The following is a 15248-nucleotide window of genomic DNA, read 5'->3' on the forward strand; positions in this document are numbered from 1 at the left end:
TCAGCGCAACATTTCCATATACTCCGACGAAGAAAGCGGCCCTTACCGAAAAGTTGGCATGGGCGTTCTCGACGTACGCGACGAAAAATCATGGCCGCGTCTGCAACGCACGAAATGCAGAACACCGCAGAGCACATTTCGAAAACCGCGGACCTACGTGGCCCCCTACCTATCACCACAGCTAGGCATACGGCGATGATTACGGCCCCAGTGAGCCCATCAGCGCGTTAGAGCGAGTCACGTGACAAATTTTTGTCCAAGCATTTTTGTCCTACGGAGAGCGGTCACATTTTGCGCTGCACCCCTCTGATTTACTGGAAGCGGTTGTCGCGCTCGCTCGCAGCCGCACAAAGAAACAAAAGGAGGTGGAAAGGCTTAACAAAAGGCGAGATCGAATGGAGACCGACAATGCGGCTAAGCTCTCTCTGCTTACTTTGGCTGTCCTTGTTGGGCTAAAAGTAAGCTGACTCCGTTTCGCTTATTTTCTGTTTTCTTTTTTCAACCTAGGTTTCGAGTTGGTCAAGAAATCCGAATGCCTAACCAGCACTGCCGATTCCCTAACGACACTCCCCACACTCAACGAAAAACAATTACGGGTCCGGTATGCCAGGATGGCGTCGGCGTAACCCATCCGATATTTCAGAGATATCGGCTGGATCAAAATGGCAACGGTACAGTCTTTCCGATTTACGCCAATATCGGCGTCATACTGTGGGCTGCCTGGGACAGCAAAGGATGATAAAACAAATTAACACAGTAACCCTGGAGCTAGGGGGCAAAAAGGGACGGAAAGACACGAAACTCCTAAAGTATGTCGGAGTTTCGTGTCTGTCCGTCCCTTTTTGTCCCCTAGCTCCAGGGTTACTATGTCTATCCTTAACTTCTCGCCTGTCTACTTGCATAAACAAATTAACTACTCGCAATTCCATCATGAAGTCGGGTTTCTTACAATTAGAATATTATAAGCGCAGTAGATTGGACACTAATTCATTTGATTTGGTTCTAAGGCCTCGGGGATTTTGATAATATACGTTAAGACTGCGAGCCGTGATTATGTGAATAATCACGGCATGCGGTAAATGTTCCACATCAGCCGTGTAATCCCGTGAGCAGGGCAACCCAACAAAAAAGAAAGGACGAAAGATAGTGCCATCCGGCCACTCACCGCGTCTTTTCAGCGCAACCATCGATTCCTCGTCAGCAGCAAAAGGAAAATGATTGTATGTTGAGTAATGTGTTTCAGCCTAGTGAAAATCACTGGCTTGTCGCCGAGAACGGTCGCTACCATAGATCAATGTCAGGGACAGTTGTGGCCGAGTGAAAACGGAACACATAAAAGCACTTCAAAGGCGATGGACGAGGCACCGCTGTGACACCGCAATTTCTGACCTGATCAAAGGAGGCTTGAGGTCTTGGACGACGCTCCTGGTTAGCGCGAAGGTGGCGCCCCACGTTGTGAGCAGCGTTGTCAGACACACCATTGCCATCATGTGCAGAAGAAAATGGAACCCTGCCAGCTTCTGCACATACTTGTCCCGGTGGCGGACCCTCAGAGTGGGCACTCAGCATGGCAGTAGCGTAGGACGGCGCTGTTTACGTTGAGCAGATGGATGGCGTGTCTTTGTCGGCAGACATGATTGCCTGGTTCACAGCATTTTGGCACACTACTGCTAAGCGAAGTTGGGTGACCTCGAAAGTGAAAGCAGCGTTGTGCGCACGTAGAAGCTTGACTTGGGTCGACAAAATATTAAGCCTAGACGAAGGCCTTACGAGCGGCCAATAATTTCTGAAGAAACTTGCGCGTGTGCAGCGTCACGGTTGGCGCCTTCTGCGATAATGGAGCCTTGGTTCCCAGCGGCGGGCGTAGCCTCATCATCAGAACCTGCACCAATAAGCTTCGCGGAAGACGGATTGGCGCGACTTGAACAATCTCACATCCGTTGGCAATCAACTGGCGTAAATAAATGCTGCACTTCAGCAGCTTTCTCCAATAAAGTGAATAGTGTTGAATCTCTTTTGCCACTTTAGGCGAAGATAGATCAGTTGCTGTCCCCTCAATCTGCCATGGAAGAGCTACGCAACATGGGGGGGGGGGGGGGGGGTCTTCAGTCGACACGACACGACACCTTACCTTTCAGCACGCCCTACTGGCTCTTGCAACGGCTAATGAGAAGTCGAAAAAATTTGCAAAAGAAGGTTCAGGATATCATGGCCGCGATGGCTGAACAGTCGAAGGAAATCTCGCGGCTCAAGGCGAGCTCAACAATTTGCAACATAGGCGCCGTTGTAATATGGCACTTCATGTTCTTCCTTGCGGTCCTGGTGAAGATCTGTCTGAAGTCATAGACGATCTTGCTCAGAAACGATACATACCTTCATTGCCATCCCGCGACATGGCTGCTATACATCGTCTGCCACAAAAACGGGATTCACCGCCGCCAGTACTGATTCAGTTCGCATCTGTGACTTCACAAGATACATCGATAACCTTACCGATATCAACAAAAGAACTCTTCTCCTTGGCAAAAAAATAAAGGCAAAGAAGTTCACTAAAAATGTGCGTGGCTAAGAAACTCGACGATCTACTCACATGAACTCGAAGCGTCACCGGCAGTGCGCATTTGCTTAGTGAGGGACTTGGAAAAGCTTGTGGAATGATTGATCGTTCTTCGGCTTCAGGCTGTCATTCCTTTTGAAGATGTTGGGACCGTCCTCGAAACTCTCCGTAACGGTTGTTCGTGTGTATCTTAGGAACCTTCGCAAACACTACACTCTAAAACAAGGGTTTATTCTTACCCACTTTTGTATCATATAATACACCCCAGGACTTTAATTCGACGTAAATCGCACTGACGTCGAACAGACGACCCCAACGTTTACATGCCTCACCAGGTCTCACTAGAGATGAGGGGCTCAAATTCTTCCCACAAGTTTATGGGTGCCGGCATCTGCGTTTTTACTCCATTTTGATGTAGCTACATTGCGCGCAATTAAGTTTTCACTAAAGTGAAACAAAGCGCCAGGTGCTGATGGAATTCGGATTACAGACCTATGCCGCACCTTTCAGCACACTCAGCATGTTTTTCTTGTAATGGTAATAATTGGGTTGTGGGGATATTTATACAGCGTGTAGTTGGTCAGCCATTAAAGTTGCGACGAGTCACACGCTGTAGATGAGCAATTTAGCCAGTGCGGTACAACCGCTAGCCTGGGGTCTTTAACGTGCACCACGCAGTAGTGATACACGACCCCACGCCGGTACGATGCTCATCCAGATCGAAATGGGCAGGGTTAGGCAGGGTGGGGCTCGAACCCAGGATCCCTGGGTTCTGCAGCGCGAGCTTTCGCTCCACGCGCGTCGAGCTGGGTGTGCGCTTTAGCCCACTCGGCCACCGTCAGTATATGGGTTTCACAGCGCAGCTCTTAGGCGCCCGTTCCCGGCTTGAGCGGCGTCGATGACGCCGTCGCCGTCGGCGTAACCGCGCGGTTCATTATGGGTCAATTTCCCCGCTAAATCTAGCGAAAAAATTTCCCCGCTAAATCTGGCGGAAAAATTTCCCCACTAAATCTAGCGGAAAAACTTTCCCGCTAAATCCAGCGGAAAAATTTCACCGCTAAATCTAGCGGAAAAATCTCCCCGCTAAATCGAGCGAAAAATTTCCCCGCTAAATCTAGCGGAAAATTTTCCCTGCTAAATCTAGCGGAAAAATTTCCCCGCTAAATCTAGCGGAAAAACTTCCCCGCTAAATCTAGCGGAAAATTTCCCCGCTAAATCTAGCGAAAAAAATTTCCCCGCTAAATCTAGCGGAAAAACTTCCCCGCTAAATCTAGCGGAAAAATTTTCCCGCTAAATCTAGGGAAAATTTTCCCCGCTAAATCTAGCGGAAAAACTTCCCCGCTAAATCTAGCGGAAAAATTTCCCCGCTAAATCTAGCGGAAAAACTTCCCCGCTAAATCTAGCGGAAAAATCTCCCCGCTAAATCTAGCGGAAAATTTTCCCCGCTAAATCTAGCGGAAAAATTTCCCCACTAAATCTAGCGGGGAAATTTTACGATTACTTTACGAAAACTTTATGACCACGTCTTCTGCGGTTCCTTTTTGTATACTCCCTAAACGTTCACAAATTGTGTCGGTAGAAAATTTTTAAAGTACTCAAGTAAGGCTCACAGCTGGTGACCCACAAGTTTCAGTTTTGTCTCCTTTGTTGATTAATCTCTATGTTAATTATATCTAATTGAAATATTTTACTTGCCAAATGTTTCAGTATTCAGATGACACTGTATTCTCTAGTCACCTTGATTTTCACCACCCTGTACGGTTGTTGCAGCATGATATAGAACGAGTAATGGACTGGTTTTCCGATAATTTCTTCGTGATTAACGCCGCTAAAACAAAGCTTGTCTGCTGCAGAAACCTTTCGATGCGTACGAATCCTGACAAATCAGTTGTTCTGCATATGTCTAATTTCCATGACTGTGCCTGCCCCACTTTGGATAATGTCAATAGCGTCTAGTACTTTGGCGTATTATTTTCCTCTGACTTGTCATGAGCAACACTTTTTTCGCACGTTTGTGGCAAACTACGAAGTATTAGTTGTTCACTTTTGAACAACCGTCGTTCTAAGCCGTTTGCTGTTAAGCGATCAATCGCTCATTTGCTGACTTGATACGGTATAACACTGTTTGGTAAGTGTGCCGAGCTATGGCAAAGTAGACCGCATTTTGAAAGGTATATTAAAAAGTGGTGCATATATGCTTGCTTTCCCCGTGGAGAGTGACATGTTTCAAGTTTTACGAATGCCGAGCTTCCGTTCACTATTCTTAGAATGTGTCGTTCTTCGTCACCTCTGGTGAAATGATTTCAAACAGCCACTTGTAGCAAGCACTTAGGCATTTTCGCAGCTGAAGTCGTATCGAGACGGCTCGACGTTATACCATATACGTTAAGCGAGGACGTGTTTACAATTTACCTTTCATCTTTATTAAAATTCCCAGTTGCTGCTTTGAAGTTACCACAGAAAGGGGAGGCTGCTAACCAGTTTCTCAATATAGGTGCGCGGCATAGGCTTTGCTACTTCTTGGTGAAGTTTATGGGTGTGAAAATTGTATCCCATAATCGGTAGATATTATGCCACTTTGTTGTAATGTTAGAATGTATATCCCAAGTAGTAAAACACGCCGGGTCGGGGCCGGGGCGGTCTCGGTCTGCCGGTATGCGTGGTCTCTTCGGACCCGAGCCCCGGCATCGGCTGTGAGTGCCATGTCCTGGCATGCCGACACCGGTGTCCCATCAAGTTCCCGCGGACCCCGAAAAGTTCGCACAGTGACCCCATTCTTGTCCAGCTCGCTTGCACCTTTGCATTAACTGAATCATAATCGTGACCCCGGAAAGTTCCCACGGAGACCCCGGAAAGTTCCCGGGGACGCCGATGAATTCCCGAGACCGGCCGGATTCTGGGATTTGAGACCGGCTCTTTTCGCCCCGTGGGGAGTTGGCCTGGCATGCCGAGATCGTTGTCCAGGGTTTCCGGCGCCGGACTCTGGCATTTGAGACCGGCCATTTTCGCCCTGTGGGGCGTTGGCCTGGCATGCCAAAACATATGTCCTGTTACGACCCAGGGGTCCGCCAGGAAGCCTCAGGCAGGGCCAGGCCAGGACCGGATCCGCAGAACGATTCCCGGCAGGAACATCACGTGACGGTCTCTCGACAAACTCTGATTTAATACATATGTACAAAATCTGCATCGACCGAGAGCGCTTGCGACCTCTCGTCCGTTCCTTTTATCGGGTCCGTTCGGTGCTCGAAGAGTTGGCAGCCAATGGTGGCCGAGCTGCCAGCAAAAACGTCACGTTCAGGCCCCGCCTTCACTCATCACCTCGAGCACGCACGCGCACACACGCACACACTGCAGTGGCGGAGGGGCTTCATCCTCCGGCGCCGAGGAACTCTCGCCCTCGATAAGCCGTGCATGGAGTCGGCGACTAAGGGTCCGCTGCCAGCCCGCGAGACGCCGACCTCGATGCCGATGACCCCTCTCACAGGCACGCACCGCGGCTCAGGTTGCAACCCGAACCGACCGCACTCGCCCAGAGGTCCCGCCGCCGGCGCCGTAACCGGACTCCCCGCCCGGCAATGCCTCCGGTTTCCGGAACACGAATACGTTGTCGGTTGACTCGACCGATCCCCCGGCGGCACGAACACGATTTAGGATGACGCCCTCCGTCAACAACAGCTCAAGGCATGTCTAAACAGCGTTCACCGGCGCCGGTCGGACCAGCAAGGGGGGAGGCCCGGTCCGAGGGCCTTCCACAACAGCTCCGGGGAACAAAGTGTAAAGTGCAGGAAGGTGTTTTCCGTCGCAGACGTAACAGCCTCATCGCCGCCCGGGAAGTCGATCCGAGGGTGAGCACCATTATGGTCGCCTGAAGGAACGACGAGGCTTGTCGGTGGTCTTTGATCCCGTACGCCGGACGTTCCAAGGTGCGTGGCCTTGGCCGCAGTTACTGGGACAAACCATCACAACAACAACAGCAAAACGCCAGCAAGCACCCGACCGAACCCACCGGTGCACCAGAACCCCCATTGGTCATCAGAACAAAATCCAAATTACATTAAAATTAAAATAAACCCAAGAGAAACCCCGAAGCACATAACCACAATCATCACAACAAAAAAGGAATAGCCGAAGCCAAACTAAAAAGTAAAATTGAAAGTAAACAATTCGCTTCGCCTGACTCTGTTACGGGGAGAGGCCCGACCGTGTCATGGACCAAGCGCCTGAATTGCTCGGAGATCAAGGGAACCAGCCTTAACGGAGCCTTCCAAACGGAGCCTTCCATCTATCGCTCGGTTTCCCGGCGATCTGACACACGTCGCACGACTTTATGTGGTTCTCCACATCTCTGAGACATCCAGGCCAGTAGTACTCCTGTAAGAGACGCTCTTTGGTCATCTTAGTGCCGAGATGCCCCAACGACGGGTTCTCATGAGCCACGTGCAGTTTGTCAGAAAGATACTTGGAAGGAACGACCAGCTGGTCGAGAACCCTCCACCTCCTATCTTCGTACTACCAATGCAGCAGACCCTCTTTCTCGATGATGGTCACGTTTTTCTTGGCTACGCCATCTTTTTCCGTCTCTGACAATTTTTCAAGGCTCGGATCAGCTTTCTGTTCGGCCTGTAGGACCGCCGCGTCCACTCTCAGTAACTTTTATAACTTTTCGGTGACCGGTGGAACCACGCGCCCGCCTATCTCCTGAAACTCGCCTTCCACGCGGTCGTCACTTTCCATCTGAATGGATTCTCGGAAACCACCAGCATCCCCGTTATCGTTCCCCGTCTCGCTGGGCTGGCTGGTTTCCTGGTCCTCTGGTGCGGAAGCAGGAGTTTCCCTTTTTTTCTTAGTTTTAAATGACCCTCCAGGCTCTCCGTCGTACACTAGCTGGCTTTTAGTTCTCGTGCTTTTGACCTTGTCAGTGCGTGCACCACGCCCCATGTCAGCTGCTTTCCCGTGTCGCGCAACTTCTGATCGGATTTGTTCGAAAACAAGTATGCATACTGCAGTGGTAGGTTATCCGAAACAGCAGCCTCTGTCTCCAGTGTACCAAAGGGACCCTCGATCACCACTTTGGCCCCCGGTAAACAGACGTTCTGCTTCTCCACCACCTGCCGTATCCAAGCACACTCGCCTGTGTAATTCTCGGGGCGGGCAAGGGAATGATGCATAAATGCATAACATCTACCGTGGCGGCGCTGTCTCTGAGAACTTTACAGGCCTGGCCATTCACGCGCAAGTTGTGCGTGTATGGCGCCAGCAGTTTTTCGTCCTCATCGTCATTGCTGACGTATGAAAACACCATGCGTGTTTTTCGACAACCGGCCGCAATATGTCCCGTCTCGTTACACCTAAAACAGCGGATCGGCTGCCTCGACTCGAAACGCTTTTTGTACGAGTCGATCGCCTTGCCCTCTGTCGGAGTTCCGTTTACTTTTTTAACTCTCTCACTCCCCGTGGATCCTGCCTCCCATAGCGAGTCGTTAGCGGGATCCTTAAAGTCCTGCTTCGCTACATCGCTGCGCGTTTTTGAAAACTGTCCGCGATAGTCTCCGCGTCCCTCGGGATCTCTACGCTCCGTTGAATCTTACGCGTGTCAATCCCCAATTCTCCGCACATCAAACGCAAGTCTGGCTTCAGAAACCTCTCAAGATTCATGATGAATGCAATTTGAGCTTCCTTACAACTACCTCAAGTACCCAAAACAAAATCCGCTTGAGTGTAGTCCCCACTGCCGGGACCCGCATCTAACGATCTAGGGTTCTGGCGTCACCCATGAGCTCAAATCAGGCACTCACCAACTCTCCGCCGCTGAAGTCGTTCCAGTTCATCCCACCGCTTGCCAACCAGACCGGTTTCCGGCCTGCGCTACGTGAACATCAGCATCAAAAAGAGGGTGATTTTACTGACATATGGTGATGCGTGACGTCACGGGGTGATTCAGCGTATTTTTTATTGGAGGTTGTTTGCTTTACCTGTTTGAATGCGGAAGTGCTAACTGCCTCATAGAGTGAACTGAAGTTATCAGTTTGAAGCGCTAAAACGGCTCCTAGTTTCCACCGTGATCCCAATAGGAGCTATTCGCCTTCGGTTTCATTGGCTGACGCGGTCGACGGGGCTCCCATTGGCCCCTTTGCCACGGCCTCCTAGATCCTGAAGCGCGCGCACGCTAGTACGCAGCAGACGACAAAGAGAGCGGACGAGCAGACGACAAAGGGAGCGAACGAGTAGACAACAAAGGAGCGGACGAGCGGCTTGCAAGCTTTAGCATTCGCAACTCATAACAAATGCTTAAGTGTACCTCGAGCTTTTTTTTTTTTTTTTTTAATAAATCTTCAGTTGAGAGTAGGTGCTCGTCGTGTTCACCTTCCTTTTGTGTCCTCGTCTATTTTTAGCGCTTCTAGTTTTAAAACGCATACCTAGTTGGTAAAACAACTCTGACACCTCTGTCACTCTATGGAACAGAAAATAGGACACACAAAATTGCTACTGTAAGGTAGTTTACTGTCAACCACTTGGGATGTACTACTCGGTGCATCACCAGGGGGGAGCAGAGTGGGCTGGATGAAAGCGGCTGTGTGCCGCCAGAATGGGAAGTTTTAACCAGTCTCTTCGCCGATCCGACTCAGACAGGTGACAGCTTAGCATCTGAACCATGTCGATGATGCACTTTAGAAGGCGAGTCCTTAATTACAGTGCCTGCAAAAATAATTGTCGGATGACAGAAATCAAATGAATGATAAGGCAAATCAGTACCTTGGCCTCTTCCACTGACAGCGTCGAGCTCTTTGTGTCACAAATCGTGACAGCCCTTGCGCCTCGACGACTTCAAAAGGCATCAAGCTTCAGATGCTGAGTGCTCCGCTCTGAGGGTCTACTGCACGAGAGGTTGGCCAAGACGAGATAGACTCCCCTTGAATATGACCCGCTACTGGGACCACCGGGGCGACTTCTCCATTTGCGAAGACCTGCTGCTCATGGGTGAACGTCTCGTCGTGCCTTCGCTGCTGCGCAAGGACATCGTGGGCCTGCTCCGCGACAGGCATCAAGGTGTGAACCGGTGTCTGACCCTGGCCAAGGACTCTGTGTGGTGGCCGGACCTCAAGAGCTAGGTCAAGACTGCTGTTAAGAACTGTACCGCGTGTCCAAGCACCCGAGTTCAGCGTTGTGAACCTATATGCTTGCCACCGAAACCCCTTCAGCACCATGGGAGCGGGACCGTTGCTGCTGACTTGCTCCACTTAGATGGCTAGGACTTCCTTATCGTTGTTGACTACCGTTCGAGGTACCCCGAGGTCATAACGCTCTGGTCGACGTCCGCGGATTCAGTCATCTGTGCTGTCAAGAGCATTTTCGCCCGGCACGGCATTCCACAGACATTCTTCAGTGACAATGGGCCGCAGTTTGCCTGCAAAGCGTTCCGGGACTTCACGAAAACCTACGAATTTACACACCTCACATGTAGTCCTCGCTACCTTCAGTCGAATGGTGAGGCTGAGAGAATGGTCCGCACAACCAAAGAACTGTTCCGGAAAGCGGAGGACCCCTTCCTGGCACTGCTAGGGTACCGGAACACTCCCGGTGTGTCGGGATACAGCCCGGCCCAGCTCCTTATGGGACGTTCTCTGCGAACACGCCTACCGGTCACCGCCGCAAGCCTGGTTCTGGATTGGCCTCAAGTCAATGACTTTAACGAGCGCGACGCTGCCCAGCGTCGTAGACAGCAGAAAGACTTCAATTCTCGCTACGGTACGCGGGATCTTCGCCCTCTCTAAGACGGGGAGGAAATGTGGGTACAAGATGCCCAGTCCACAGCAACGGTTCCCAGTCCTGCTCAGAGGCCACGGTCGTATGTCGTCCAGACGCCCAACGGTCTCCTCGTGCGAAACCGCAGACACCTCGTCCCCTGCAGCAGCCCTCCGTCATCTTCTGCGACTCCTCAAACAACTGACGGGTCGGCAGCTCTGCAGCAGGCTTCCGAGGACAGCGACAGCGGCAGAGCGCTTCTTGCATCTCCGCGAGCACCTCCAGCGTCTCCAGAGACTTCACGACCGCGCTACTCCCGTTATGGATGGCGTGTGATTACCCCTAAACGAATGAACTTGTACGGCATGTTACTTTTGCAAGTAAAGGCTCATTCACACTCTAGCAACCGAGTACGACCGAGAGAGACAAGAGCGGTTTTAATCCCCTTACAACTTCTTAGAACCGGGCGCGCTGCTGCGGAGCTGGTCTTAAGACGTCGTAAAAGGATTAAAAACTGGTCTTGTCTCTCTCGGTCGTACTCGGTTGCAAGAGTGTGAACGAGCCTTTAGGCATCTGTGCTAGAGAGCAGTACTTTCCTGAGCATATTTACGTTGCTCTCTTCATTGCTTCTCTTTACGGGATAGGGTGCGTAAAGTCTGCCACAGTTTTCATTTTAAGGCAACTCAAAGCTTACTCAAGTTGTGCTATCCTTTAAGCTTCTAAGTTTCGTGGGCATAGGGCTCCCGAAGGGGGGATGTAGAGGACGCTAGTGTAGCGAGAGAACAAGTATGAATCGTGGCGCCACCTTCGGGTTTCGCAATGGTGTATTTAAACGATGTGCTGAATAAACCGGGGGCTTTTTTTTGACCGACACACGTGGCTGGCAACTCTGCTGACTCTCGGCCGCCTCGGCCGCTCGCGCCTGTTCCTTGCGCGGTCGAGCCTTCTTCAATAATATCAATCCATTTTGTTCCCAAGAGCTCGACACTTTCCTGCGAGAGAACGGCGTGAAACACGTCACGACTACCCCTTACCGTCAAGTAACGGCCTGGCGGAGAGTTTTATTCGAATTCTGAGTGAGACTTCGGAAAAGGGATGCTGGGCCGACCTCTGTCCCCGCGTTTGTCCAGATGCGTGGTGGCTTACAGGAATACGCCCTCAACAGAGGAAGCGGTCCGCCGTAAACAAACCGCGCTACAGGTAAACCACGGTGGTTCAAGTTCAAGTGAACAACGGTGATAAAGTTTTCGTCAAGAACTTTCGGTCGGCTGACCGGTGGTTTCAGGGCGTCATAGTGGCTCATTCGGAACCAGTGTCCGACAGGTTTCGCGCGGCCAGATTGAGAGGGACGTTAAATGTTCGGTACAAGGACAACATGCGGTCAAGTAATGTCGGGCCCCCCAGAGACTCTGGACAGCGAACTGCTGATGCCGAGTGACCCATCGCCAGAAAAAAAAAGGTAAATTGGCCGGCGGAAGCACGTCGCCGGATGTTCTGCCTCAGAGGTTGAACAAAATACGAGGTCGACTCTAGCTTAAGCCCTCTTCCAGCCCATCGACAAGGAGTACAGTGCCGGTATCCCGAACGGCAACGGAATCCACCGCACAGGTTTTCGCCGTAAGAAAAACGGAAGTGAGGCGCGTTTTTCAGAACTGTAATTTTTCATTGTGTTGGTTCCCACTAGTTCTAATAGCTTGTGAACTCTGCTGTAACTGACGTTCAACCTTTGAACTTGAAAGGGGGGGGGGGGGGGGGGAAGGGGGGGCTGCATAACGACACGTCAGTGCGCCACCCGCTTGTTGTACGCCGCTCCCCATGGCGCAAGCGTCCATGTGCGGTAATGCTCCGGCATTGCAATATTAAATACGGTACAGCATCGAACGAGTCGCTTTCTTGGATACACTGATTGTATCCCAACGCGAGACAACCCCAGCCCTAGAGTCATTCTGCAATCTCGGATACCACGACCAGCGGGTGATGCTAGTAAAAAAGTGAACTATTCATTTAATTATCGTTTTAGTGCAAATGCTGTTGTCATTCGCACAGAAGGCAAAAACAAAACAAGGAAATCACGCCAGTGTGTCCTGCGGCGTCTGGTTTTATAACCCTTCTTGAAAACAGCCTGCCAAACAGGGCTATATCGTCCGGGCCGACCCGAGTAGGTAGACAACCTTGACCTCCATTTATTTTCTTTCCTCTTTACGTGCGGCTGTTTCCTCGGTCGTCCGTTGACGCCAGGGCCCCGTTGCACCACATGACGGGGAGATAGCCTATCGGGAATCCAGTCGTTTGCCCGCCTTCGTCTCTTGAGGAATTCGACCGATGTATCGACGCCAACGCGAAAACGACGACTATCGAGAAAGAATAAAACACGCTGTGTATCTTACCCCACACGCGCAAAAAAAGAAGAAAAAAAAAAAGGAAAATCGAGCGAAAAGGAGCTACTTACTCGATTACCTGTCCGGCATTGAAAATGCTGAAATAGCGGATTTGAGATAAGCACCAAGCGACTGGCTAAACCGCCGCTCCGAAAGTTCACCGGGCGACTCTGCCCGCGACGCCATCTGACGTGGGCTCGGTGAAACGGGAACACGCCGGCAGACGTGCGTGCCAGTTGAGGGGATGGCGAGGCGGGTCTCGCTCCCTGGGGACGGCGCTTTGATTTTTAGACCGTCGCACCGCGCAACCCGTTCTTTTTATTTGAAAAGGGTCTCGAGTGTCTGCCAAGCTTGCCAGAGTGGCGCTACTCGACACAGTCTCCTGGTCTACTTTGAATAGATCGCGTGCAAAATTCACTTTGTCATTTACACGTCCCAAGCAAGGTCAGGCACCCAAGGATTAAGTACGGGGTCAGTGGCGTCCGCGGAATTCTATTTCTGGATGTGGGCTGGGAACTTTACCTCATTTCTCCGAAAAGTATGCATAAGTAAGAAATAGAATAATAAAAATAAAGAAAAAGAGAGAATCGACATAATAAAAAAACACTTCAAATCGTCAGTTTGTGACATCTGCTTTCACTCCCCGTTTTGAAAAGAATACAGTTTTCTGGGTACGTGTGGCATAACCAGAGAAGCAATTTTATTTTACTTTTGCTGCTTAGCTTACCTAGGCCGTACATGAAAACCACAGCTACTCAAAAGTGTCGACAAGCCAAGTTAAAAGGAAACAAACGTACGTAACGCAAATATACAGGGGGTCAGCGAGAAAACTGAAACCCGTTTTTCGTTTACATTTGCGGTGCGCAAAACAGGGATCATTTTTCTTGCGAACATCTTGTATTTTTACTTCAAGCGCACGAAGCACCCAGTCACCGGCACTACTTTTTGCGAATAACTGTTGCGCAGCAATAGACGGTATGCGAAACTGCTCTGTGGCCTGGCAGCGCTGTGGGCGCGGCCATCTTGGTAGCGTCAAGCATCTTGACTTTCGTTTTCTCAGCATCTACAGTGCAGGGACGTTTTGTATACTGAAGCAGAAAGGACGAGACACAAGAACGAGAAGGACTCAGGACAATCGCTACGTACAACTGACGTTCACTAACCGACACACAAGGGAAGACAAAAAGGAAGTGAAGGGAAGAATTTGAGTAAAAGATAAGAAAAAGTAGAATGAGAAAAATATATTCATGGGTGAAATAAAAGATGCAGAAATAAATTAAATAAAAAATAATAATAAAAAATGATTATTAGGTGAAAGAAAAACACAATCAAATTAGGAAGCAAAAAAAATATGAACTTCAAGTAAAAGAAGCCACCTTGAAAAAAAGCTCAGGTGTTCGAATTCCTTGTCCGACAGCGCCACAGACGGCACGCTGATGCATGGTACGCCTTTAGTTTTTATATAATTTTTTGCCTCAAATAGCTCTCTAGCTTTCTGGTTGTAGCATCGCCTAAGGACCCCTACTAGACTGGATAATGGGGTGCACTCCCAGACTCTCACGTGCACTGCTAGTGCTAGGTGACCAGCTGAAGACGATTTAAGCGAAAGAGCGTGCTCCCGCATTCTTGCTTTGACGCAACGGCCAGATTGTCCTACATCCACAAGTAAAGGGAATCTCATACACGATGCCAACAGAGCAGCTAGTGTACTTGTGTGCATGTCTTACCCTGCGTTGTTCAGATTTTTTTAGTTTATTTTGGGGCACGCTCTCTTTTGCTTATCCGGTGCAGGAACTTCCAACTTGGAGGCCACCCTCTTTAGGTTGTGCGAAAGTCTGTGGATGCATGGGACAACCGCCTGCCGATGTTTGTTCTCAGGCCCAATTTCTCTTCGTCCGTTGGGATTCGCCAGCCATTCCGCAACATCAAACAGAAAAGAACGTGAAAATTCAGATTATACTAGTCGTTCCACTTCTGAGTCGAAGCTCCTCTTGGCTAGGTGTCCGCAGGATTTCATTAGTGCCGCTCTCAAAGTTTTTCACAATTCTCCTTTTGATTAATGAGCTGAATCATATTAAAGGAATCGCTTTTTCCGACATTGGCCACTAGACACAACATGTATGAATGTTTTGGAAAAATATCTTCAGATCTAAAAGCTGGAGGAAGCTTCCTGTTAGAACCTCGTGTGTTATGATAAACCCTTGAGCGTTTCTTTAGAAAATATTACCTATGTTGCAAACCATTCGCAATATTTGTTTACCCGGTTGATCTTGAAGTAACACGAGATAGTCATCAACATACCTAAAATACGTGCAACCTGGGTGGTGATAATGCTCAGGACTATGTCTGGATCACATTGCGAAAGGCAGATATTGCATGATACCGTAGCAACCCACGATCCTATGCATATAGCTTTTTTTAGTGTAGGAAATTCCGTTAAAAGTAACCACCTTAGAAGAAAGGTAAATTAATTCTAGGAGTTCCAAAAAGGCTCGATTGATAAGCCACGTTGGCTTTGAATACACGGTCAATACAAGAATGCGGGAGCACGCTTTTTCGCTTAAATCGGC

This window comes from Ixodes scapularis, unplaced genomic scaffold (genome assembly GCF_016920785.2).
Source record: "Ixodes scapularis isolate PalLabHiFi unplaced genomic scaffold, ASM1692078v2 PGA_scaffold2__306_contigs__length_199485367, whole genome shotgun sequence".
NCBI classification, from domain to species: domain Eukaryota; kingdom Metazoa; phylum Arthropoda; class Arachnida; order Ixodida; family Ixodidae; genus Ixodes; species Ixodes scapularis.